We start from the raw sequence: 10841 nt of genomic DNA, 5'->3' as shown, positions 1-10841 counted from the left end.
ATGGATTACTTTCATTTTTTCCTCCTATATCTGCAAAAAAAATATTCAGCCCCTTTACTCAATACATTATTAATGCACTATTGGCAGTAATTATGGTCTTTTTGAGTCTGATGCTATGAGCTTGGCACACCTGGATTCAGGGATATTCTGCCAGTCCTCTTTGCAGAACCCTCCAGGTCTTTCCAGAAATATTCAACTTGGTTAAGGCCAAGTTCTGTCTAGACCACTCAAGGATATTCATATTCGCATTTTTTTCTACAAAGATGCCTGTGTTATGATCTGTTTATGTAACACTTGGCATTCAGTCCAAGAGTTCAAACTTGGATGGAGCCACAGAGCATTCGCCAAAGACTTGTTGACTTTTTATTGAAGGTACACACACAATGTGCTACATTAGAAACTTTGCTAGAAGAGGATAATAATCATAAACCTGTTCCTTTCCCTAAGTCTGTATAAACTCATTAACTAGCTCACCATATATTATTACATTACCTTAGCTACCACTCTTTAGACTGGTCAATTTCTGGGCAAGTAAAACATAGGACTGGGCAGCACACTGGAGCTTTTATTTGCTCTGTGGCATCGCTAGTAAATTTAATATTTGTCCACTTGTACAGGACCTCTGGAGTTCCATCAGGGTGGCCTTCTGGTTCTTACTGGCCACTTTATTAGACAAACCATGCATGTGTGTTAATTGTCCTCTAGGGCTTCATCAGTGTCAGTTTGCAACCACAACACCACTGGTTTTTAGATGGTGGACCATTCCTCAATCCAGCAGTGACTTTGAATGCCAACAGTGCTGATGCACCAGATACACTTCTAGCAGCTCCAGCTCCACTAACATGTCTGCTGAGAATGACACACTACAAAAATAAAAAAAATTATCTTGTCAGTGTTGGTCCTGTGGTGTACCCTTTCCACTGATGGATGGAGAAGGGAGGGGCTACAAAGTGACCTATGTGGTAGGTTTAGCTACCTCATAAAATGACCAATGAGTGAAAAAGAAAAATTGACATGTACTAGTATACATGAAATTAAACTCTAAAAACAATCTAACTGAATTTTAATGTGTTCAGAGAGTAGAATGATACGTGATGCCTGACAAAAATGGGTAGTAATTCATTTACAGGACAAGATGGGAGGTTACTGTGGTGTGACTAAACCAGAATCCCGGGATTGTGGGAGAGGAGGTCTGGACAGGGTGCTGGTGCGAGTTACAATAATGGCCGTCTCCTTTGTAATGGGACAAAACCACCACAACAGCATCTTCAAACCAAACCCCCCACCCCACCCCACCCCATTCTACATCTAATGATAGTGCTGCTCTATGATCCCTATAGCTCATTAACAAGCAGGCTTTTTAATGAGCTTTCAGCCTGGACTGGGGGAGGCTGAGTAGCAGGGACCATATGTAGCTCTCACCCCGATGCCCAATTATCACTGCGTCAGAAGAACTACAGAGGGGGAGGCGTTGGGCAAGCACCAAACCGTGTCATTTATACCTCTCCAGTTTAGCCAAATTCCTTTTACTGGCTCTCTTCAGGGGAGGGAGAATTACAGGTGAGCATCCTGGGACCTGCACCACCCCTACTTCCCCATCAACACCCTCCAACTCCATGCACACACACACACACGCACACACACACACACACAGTTCGTTGAAAGCCTCACAGTTCATACAACACCATTTGGTGACCACACAGACCTAATTACATAATGTAATGTGAGAATGCGAGAATGGAGATAGCCCCTGGTGGGGCTTCCAAACCTTCCCAGGTGCCCTTTGTCTCAGCTGGGCCACATCTCAACACCGTCACAGAGACAGCAAGCTCAGCAGAGCTGAGACTGGCCAGCGCTCATCTCACTTTGACTAATCCAAAGGCCGCGCCTCTCAGCACTGATCCTCCCTGACTAACCTGCAGGTGTATGTGTATGTGTATGTGTGTGTGTGGGTGTGTGTGTGTGTGTGTTTGTGTGTGGACTTTGAGCAACATGCCTGCGAGTGACTGCACAGTCCACAGGCCTTTGTTTGATCCGGCGGGTGAGGCCTCCGCAGGTGTACAGGTCACACTCACACACACTGTTGTTGTCTGAATGTCGAGAATGTCTGGAAGGCAGTTATGTTTGAATAACCCTGAAACAGCAGGTCAAAATACACATTCAGTCCAAAACATGTTAAATTCTTTCCTTCAGGGATGTGCTATATGTGATTATATACATATGTATTTTAGCAGAATATTTAAGTCCATATTTTCTGGACAGTAAAACTTCCCCTTAAATTCTGGTCACTGTGTTGTATAAGGCACACTTCCTTCATAGCATACATTCTGTAAAGAAGAGGTTGAGGTTAGGGAATTATCTTGTTATGAAAATTAATATCGGACCACACTTAATGTATATATCTACTGTAAATGTGCCTAACATGGGTACATCTAGTGGAAGTGTATACCGTACCATCTTTACTTTATATATAATGCTTACATAAGCTTACAACCACACTGCAAAAAATGACAGTGAAAATATCTTATACTGTATTTAGTCAAATTTATCTAGTGTTTCCTATTATAAGATTATCATAAAACGAATATAAGATTATTAAACATTTTTACTAAATTCATGTTTTAATATGTCTTATTCTATTGGCAGATCATTTTGCTTCTTTCTAAAAATAAATGCTTTGCAAATTAGCAAAATGATCTACCAATAGAACAAGACTATTTCAAGCTTGAAATTAATTTTAAATTAATTTTAATTCCTAGAAATAGGTTTAGAAATCTTAAATTTATTTTATTTTAATGTTATAAGAGGAAATTATAGATAAATTTGACACTATTCAAGATATTTTCACTTGATGTCATTTTTTTTGCAGTGCAGCCCTTTGTTTTCAGTTAAAAAGGTTAAAGGTCAACAACTCAGCTGGCTCAGTCAGGTAATAATGCTCAACGAATTTCAAAGATGGACTCATAAATTTACCTACATGTAAATATGCTCAGCTCCGACAGTTAGAACCACACATTTAAAAATGTGGGTTTAAAAGTAGGCTACCAAAACATTTATTCATTCATTAATCTTTAGTAACTGCTTTATCCTGAATAAGGTCATAGTGGTCAAGTGTGGCAAATTTGTAGCATGAGACCCAAAAAATGGTCCATACCATTTTATAATCTCAGCGGGATTCTGCAGATTTGTACTTCCTTTCATTTGAACGTGATCATACAGCTAGTCCTGTGCTCATACCAGGACTCTTATTCACAATATGATCATACTGAGCGTCCTTTCAACATATTAGTCCTGTTTACCTTTGCTTATAATCCTTACTATCCCATTATCCAATATCACCCAGAAGATGATGAGTTCCTTCATGTTGTCTCAGGGAGTTTTTCCTTGCCACTGTCTCCTCTGGCTTGCTCATTTCTTGCCAGATTTCTGTAAACCCTTCTTAAAAGTGCGCTACAAATAAACTTGAAGTGAACTGAACTGAAATGTGCAAGGTTTAGCCTATAACTATTAAATGTAAAAGAAAGATATTTAAAGGATATTTAAATATTTTAAATATTTATTATTTATTAAATATTTATTATTAATTTTCACTTGATGTGGTTATAAAGACCATAACAGAAAAGTGGTCTCTTATGTAATATGCTGCTTTCTTTACTGACATACAAACATTTTTCTGGAACATTTAATTTTGTCCTGGAAAACTACTGTTTGGAATTCTAAAATGATTTGTAGTGACTCGATAATATAGAAGCCATAAAATAAAAATCTATAACAAAGTTATAAAAAATAGGGTGTCTAAGACTTTTGCACAGTACTGTATATCATTCCCTTTTATAAACAATCCACTGTACATAGTTCTTACTAGACCACAAAAAAGACCACAGTATACACTTAGCCAGTTTATTAGCTATCCTCGTAGCAGTGTCACACACAACACCATGCCACTGTTACATCAGTGTCACTAGTGACGGACAGTGTAGAGGTAGGCTGACAAATTCTACATAGCAACAGATGGGCTATAGGCAGTAACTGTACACCTATAAAGTGATCTATACGGTAGGTGTACCAGATGAACCAGCAACACGGTGTATACTAGATGTTTATCATGGTTCATCTGTGCTCACATTGGCAATCTTAATACTGATAATATTTCATACTGTAATTAAACCTCGCTGACCTACTGCTACTTACTCGAGCCATTTCAATAACAAATAACACACACAGTGACATGGAGGTTCCATCAAATCAGTATTTGTGTGTAATTAAGAGCTTGAAATTATTAGGTTAGAAGAAAGCTTGTGCTCAGATCTGCATGCACAGCACTTTCTGTGACTAAACAATGTGATAGATGATCTTTAACGTAAGCTGAAATGCACACTCCGATTTATGTGCTTACAACAGATTTTAAAAAAAAGAAATTAAACATTCTTAATTGCATTTCTTAAAGATGCATGGACGTTCATTGCTGGTTTCGTCATCCCTCTTCATTCTCCCGGGACAGGGGCTGTGGATGGTGCAAGAGAAGAGAAGGAAAGAGAGAAAGCATAGGAAGGACATGTTAAAGGGCTAAACCACAGAAAGGTTCTCTAATGCTTTTTTATCCTTCATCCCAAAACCTGAAATCCCACCCTGGTTCTTTACCGAGACCACAGAGAGAAATCTGAAGCCTAAAATTACCCCCCTTCTCCCCACGGGAGTGAAACACAACAGTCCAGCTGCCTAACGCTGGACTACACATAGACAACCATGCCACAGAGGTGTAGAGATGGAGGCAGATCTGGGTTTATACCATGATTCATTCTTACCACAGATGACGGAGTGATGTGGGTTAAACCTGTTGTGGCTTGCACTCCAAGATGCTTGCATTCCTAGGGGGCCGCACATGGTGTGGTCAAATGCTACGCTGCTTTGTGGAGATCTCCACGAGGACCTTGTAACTGAACATCCATTAGAAGTCAGGTTTGAAAATGGAGTTCTACCACAAAAATGGCATAATCCCTGGGATTTGTGATTAACAATTGAGCGTTGTTTTGATACTATGACGTTTGCATATTCATGAACTTCTCAAAAGCCCTTGACACACATCCTGCTTCCCTGCCGACACTGACTTGTTTTCTCACCAACTAAAATCACGATTTCACTAGCTATTTGTGCCGCCAGATATATCGCTGCAAACGTGAGAACAAGCCTTTGCACCTTTTGTAAGGTTGCTACAGCTACAAAAAAGGCTTAAGCCAGCGCAAACAACTCAAGCCAGAACAAACACATACACAAAATTGATAAAACTGTCTAAATGAAACACTCACACCTTTACACACTCGCCACACACCTTGGCATTAGGTGTCACTCCTTTACAACCTCAACAAAAAAGAACTGTTATTCTGCAGAGAGGAAGTGACAAAAACAACAAAATATGTTCGCACAGCATATGGTGCCCTCCAAATCTATCATCACACACACACACACACACACACATACACACACTAACTCTCTCCAGGTTCCCAGCAATGGACGGACAGACTGGTTCAACTGGCCTTGTCGCAATACAGAGCACGCAGACCGCAGCTATGCCCACATGCCATGACCTGCCCTATAGCACTAACCGGCACTGGTGAGTTATAGCTCTCCATGTTGCAGGAAGGAAGCAGCCTTTTCAGCTGGGGGCCTCACTCGAGTGGGACAACCGAACTGGTTAAACTGGCATTAAAGCTCTTTCAGATGTCATACTGGCCTAACCGTAGTTCTATTTATACTCATATTTATTACTACTACTAAATTGATCAAAGTGTCATCAACACATTCCAATTGACTAATGTATAAAGGAAATATGAAAGAAAGAGTTTGATAAGAGTACTGTTTATTGTATAAGGTACACTTACTAAAATAAGTTTAGATCTAGAAACCTTTGGGTTCTGCCTTTGTCCCAGTGGGGAACCCTTAGAGGTTCTATGCCAAACACTCTTAATGGTTATGTTTGATGACTACAGTACCTTATACTATGTAACATGTTAAAGTTGTACTAATTTAGCTTTTGTAATTCATTTAATATTTTTTCTGTATTTTAATTAAGTAATGCTAAATATATAATAAATATATATCAGTACATAATATCATCTCATATATAATAATTATAGTAAATAAATAAATAAATAAATAAATATTTTTATTTTATAAATAATCTTTATTTTAAAAATAGTGTTTCATTTTTGTTTTTGTTGTTGTTATTGGGCAAGCATTTCACGCATTATTAACTATCATTTGTTCAGGAATAACCTAGGACCACGGTCACAGTGTGTTGAACCCTCTTGTCAGGAACTTAGGGTGTCATTTCTGATGCTGACATCAGATTTGATCATCAAATCAACTCAGCTGTCAAGAGCAGCTTATTTCAACTTGCTAAAATCAATCTATTTTTTTTTCATTTCATTTCATGGCCTAGAGAACGTTCTACATTTTTCTAAATTTCCTCTCATTTTGACTGCTGTTACGCTTTGTAAATAGGTGTTAATAATTCCTCTTTAGCATGGATACAGTTACCGCTACTTTAAAAAGCCCTTCAGGAAATTGCACCTCCCCACATCACTGATATACTCAGACTGCAATCTGCTCCCAGTTCTGTGAGATTCGCTTGTCCCATGAACCTGACTAAGACTGAAGAGTGACCATGCCTTTGCAGTCACTACCTCAAGGCTATGGAACAGCTTACCACTGAACATTAGGTCTGCTCCCACTGTTACATTGTTTGAATCAAGACATAGTTGTACATCTTACCTTTTTGATTATATAAAGTGGATGCATGTGTCTATTGTCTTGTTGCAGCTGTGTGCACAGCACTTTGGTTTAAACATGCTTTATAAATATGCTTACTTACTTATTTGCTTTCTTGCTTGCTTACTTACTCACATACTTACTTACTTACTTACTTGAATATTACGCAAATATTAAACTACACTATATGGCCAAAACTTTGTGAACACCTGATCATCATACCCATATGTGCTTTTTGAACATCCCATTCCAGATTTAGTCCCCCTTTAATGTTCTAATAACCTCCACTCTTCTGGGAAGGCTTTCCACTAGACTTTAGAGCGTGGCTGTGGAGATTTACTCATTCAGCCACAAGAGCATTAGTGAGGTCAGGCACTGATATCAGGAGAGGAGGTCTGGGGTGCAGTCGACCTTCCAGTTCATCCCAAAGGTGTTCAGCGGGGTTGAGGTCAGGGCTCTGTGCAGACAAGTCAAGGTCTTCTGCTCAAAGCTTGGCACACCTGTCTTCATGGAGCTCGCTTTGTGCACAGGGGCACTGTCATAGTGGAACAGGTTTGGGTCCCTTAGTTCCAGTGAAGGGAAATTATAATGCTACAGCATACAAAGACATTCTATACAGTTGTGTGCTTCTAACTTTGTGGCAACAGTTTGGGGAAGGTGCTATGATATTGTCATAAGACTACATAACAGTTAACATAAGTACTGTAGTGAAACCATGAAAACCATGTTCAGAGGAGCAATCAGAATTAACATATGACACCATGGTAACACTGTGGCAGTATCATAGTTAAATCTAATAATAATTTTGTGAAACACAATGGTAACCACAGTCAAATCATGGTAATATCATAATAAAACCATAGTAAACTACAGTGAAATTTTCATAAGGGAGACAACACTGGTATCACTTATGTGATATTCATGATGCAATGGTTTTACCAGAATATATAAGGTGATTTTTTTTTTCTGAGTGAAACATACTTTCATTATTTGTCAACTTCTACGGGTGTAACACATGTCAACTTATGGTATGTACATTCTGATTCTGACAGTTCTTCAGCCTCAGCTACATCACTCCAGTTCATAATTTAATACATTTATGATAAATTTATAGAATAAATTTAAATTTTATATCCGGATTCCTGTAATGCTGCTTTGTAATCATGTCCATTGTTAAAAGTCCTATATAAATAAAATTGAACTGACTTGAATTGAATAATTGGTTGTGCGTGGGAATGGTTTTTAATCCCATTAACAGTTATTATCTTTGTACCTAGAACATTTTCTAATGAATTTAGTAGTCTAATTTAAACCACTATGACCCTGACCAGGCTGTCACTAAGGATGAATGAAGGCACACTGTAAATGCGTCATACAGTGACTCAAAGTTCATATCTGACTGCTCAATTGCACCCATAAGCTTCATATCTGACCACTTACGTGACTTTTTTGTTGTGTCCCACAGGATCCAAGTTCCTATCTCAACCTGATGCAAGCTTTTGATCTGTATTTGTATCTGTTTAGTACATGTTATCTGTTCATTCCGAAAAATATATTTGTATCCAGTTACATGCCTACGAGCTACATTAGCCTTGTAACTCTAGCACAAAACTAAAGAAGCAAAGCTCTGGTAAATGTCTTAGCTCACTGGCTACATTGGGGAAAACTGAGTAAATTGTTTTGTTTTTTTTCTTCAGTGAACAATTGCTTTAAAGGCACTACAAAACAACACAACTGTCAAAACAACAACAACATTACAAAAGAACAGTTTATTGTTTTTTAAAATACTAGTTCATTCAGTTGAGATTGTGAATGGCTCTAGATTTAACTGATAACCTGAATGAACTGAGAAAAAAGTTCAAGTTAAAGTCTAAACTATGCAGTGAAAGTCTAAACTGTGCAGTTTTCAAGGGCAAACAATACTACACCAGTCCTTAGAGAGTGTGTGGAAAAGCCTAGCAGTAGCAACTCATAGCGAGTGGACATACATATATACTATAATCATTAGAATTGTGAAGATGTTTTGCCATTCCTTTCTGAGTGAAATAGTGTGGGACAAAGAAGATGGAGGAAAAGCGAATGTGACGTGATGGTCAAACAAACAAGACCAGTAAGTCTCCATTTAGAACCTGACCTCCATTCACCCTTTCCTGGCCTGGGAACCTGCAGGCGCTAATTGATGCTGGTGTGGTGGCCCCAGCCTAAAGGTCATGAGGTCATTGGGCTAGTGGAGTCCTGAAGGAGTGTCAGGGGCGGTTCAACGACCTTTGTCGTCCTGCTGCACAATTCCCTGAGTAATCCCTTAATTCAAAAGGCCATACAGAGATAATAGAGAGAGCAATAATAGAGTTCAATTGGGATGATTAGGAGCATTTAGATCTGTCTCCCAATTACACACGTTTGTCCTTGAAGACTCAAGCTGCCAGGGCAAACTCTTGTCAATCAATCCAATTAATTAAATCCAATTAATCGTGGTCGGTCTTGAAGACCCATCACTGTCCCCTAAGTATCTGACACTGAGTCTAGTCCATCACTTAAATAATTTAGCACCATATTGAGCAGTCTTTGACTTTGGGAAGTCGCTATGGGTGGAGGGCATGGTGGCTTAGTGGTTAGCACTTGCCTAGTGCCTTGCACCTCTGGGGCTGGGGGTTTGAATCCCGGCTCCATCCTGTGTGCATGGAACTTTCATGTTCTCTCTGTGGGGTTTGGGGGTTTCCTACGGGTACTCCGGTTTCCTCCCTCAGTCCAAAGAGGTGATGTAGGCTGATTGGCATTTCCAAATTGTCTGTAGTGAGTGTGTGTACATTTGTGCCCTGTGATGCATTAACACCCCATCCAGGGTGTCCCCCACCTTGTGCCCTAAGTTGCCTGGGTTAGGCTCCAGGCTCCCCCCACGACCCTGTGTAAAATAAGTGGTATGGAAAATGGATGGATGGAAGTCTCTATGGGTGTTTGTTTGTTTATTTTGTTTTGTTTTTCTGGTTTTCCTGGTCTGAGAAAGAAAAAGAAAATATATCAAAAGAAATACAAAATTTTTTTATTTCACAAACAAATGTGACAGTTATTGTGGAGATGATGCAGAGTTTAACAGTGTGCTGACATCTAGTGGCAGAATTGTGTCAAAATCTGTTCAGTATTTCAAAGAACGGAAATCTGAAGTGGTTGAAGTTGAGTAAAATTATAAAAAAAAAAATAAAAAAATAAAAAAAATATATATATATATATATATATATATATATATATATATATATATATATATATTTTTTTTTTTTATAATTTTACTCAACTTCAACCACTTCAGATTTCCGTAAAGTTTTTTTTAATGTCAACTTATATATATATAAGTGTCAATATATATATATATATATATATATATATATATATATATATATATATATATATATATATATATATATATATTTTTTTTTTTTTTTTTAAGTTGACATTAAAAAAAACTTTACAGGAGGAGCAAAGCAAACTTTGGTGTTATAATGTTAAGTATAAAATTATCCTTTACACTTTTTATACTTATAAAAGTATAAGTATAAAAAGTATAAAGGATAATATATTCAAAAAGTCATGTTTGTTTTGCTATTAGAAAAAAATACACTTCTGGATTCTAACTAAATAAAAAAATAATTGTATTTATTTTGACCATTTACAGTACTGTGCAAACGTCTTTGCCACTCTAATTGTTTTAATACAGATTTTGTTATAGATGTTTATTTTATGATTTCTGCATTATGGAGTCACTACAAAAACATTTTAACTGTCCAAACATTACATTTTCAAAAAAAAAATTAAATGTTACAGAAAAATATTTGTATGCCATTAAAGAAAGTTACATATCAGCTACATAATACACCACTTTCCCTTACAGAATTGCTCAAAGTGTACCTGAGACTGCTGATGCATTTTTAAAAAGTGAAAAGTTGACACACAAAATACTGACTTTGTTTACTGATACTGACTTTTGCACAGAAATAGATATTTATGGTCGTTTTCTGCTCTGCTATCTTAAATTCCTTGTGTGGTTTGCTCTTGCTGTTTTAGTGGATTGATAAAGAATG

Source organism: Pangasianodon hypophthalmus, chromosome 6, assembly GCF_027358585.1.
Source record: "Pangasianodon hypophthalmus isolate fPanHyp1 chromosome 6, fPanHyp1.pri, whole genome shotgun sequence".
In the NCBI taxonomy this organism is placed as follows: domain Eukaryota; kingdom Metazoa; phylum Chordata; class Actinopteri; order Siluriformes; family Pangasiidae; genus Pangasianodon; species Pangasianodon hypophthalmus.
Note: the sequence above shows the minus strand (reverse complement) of the source record.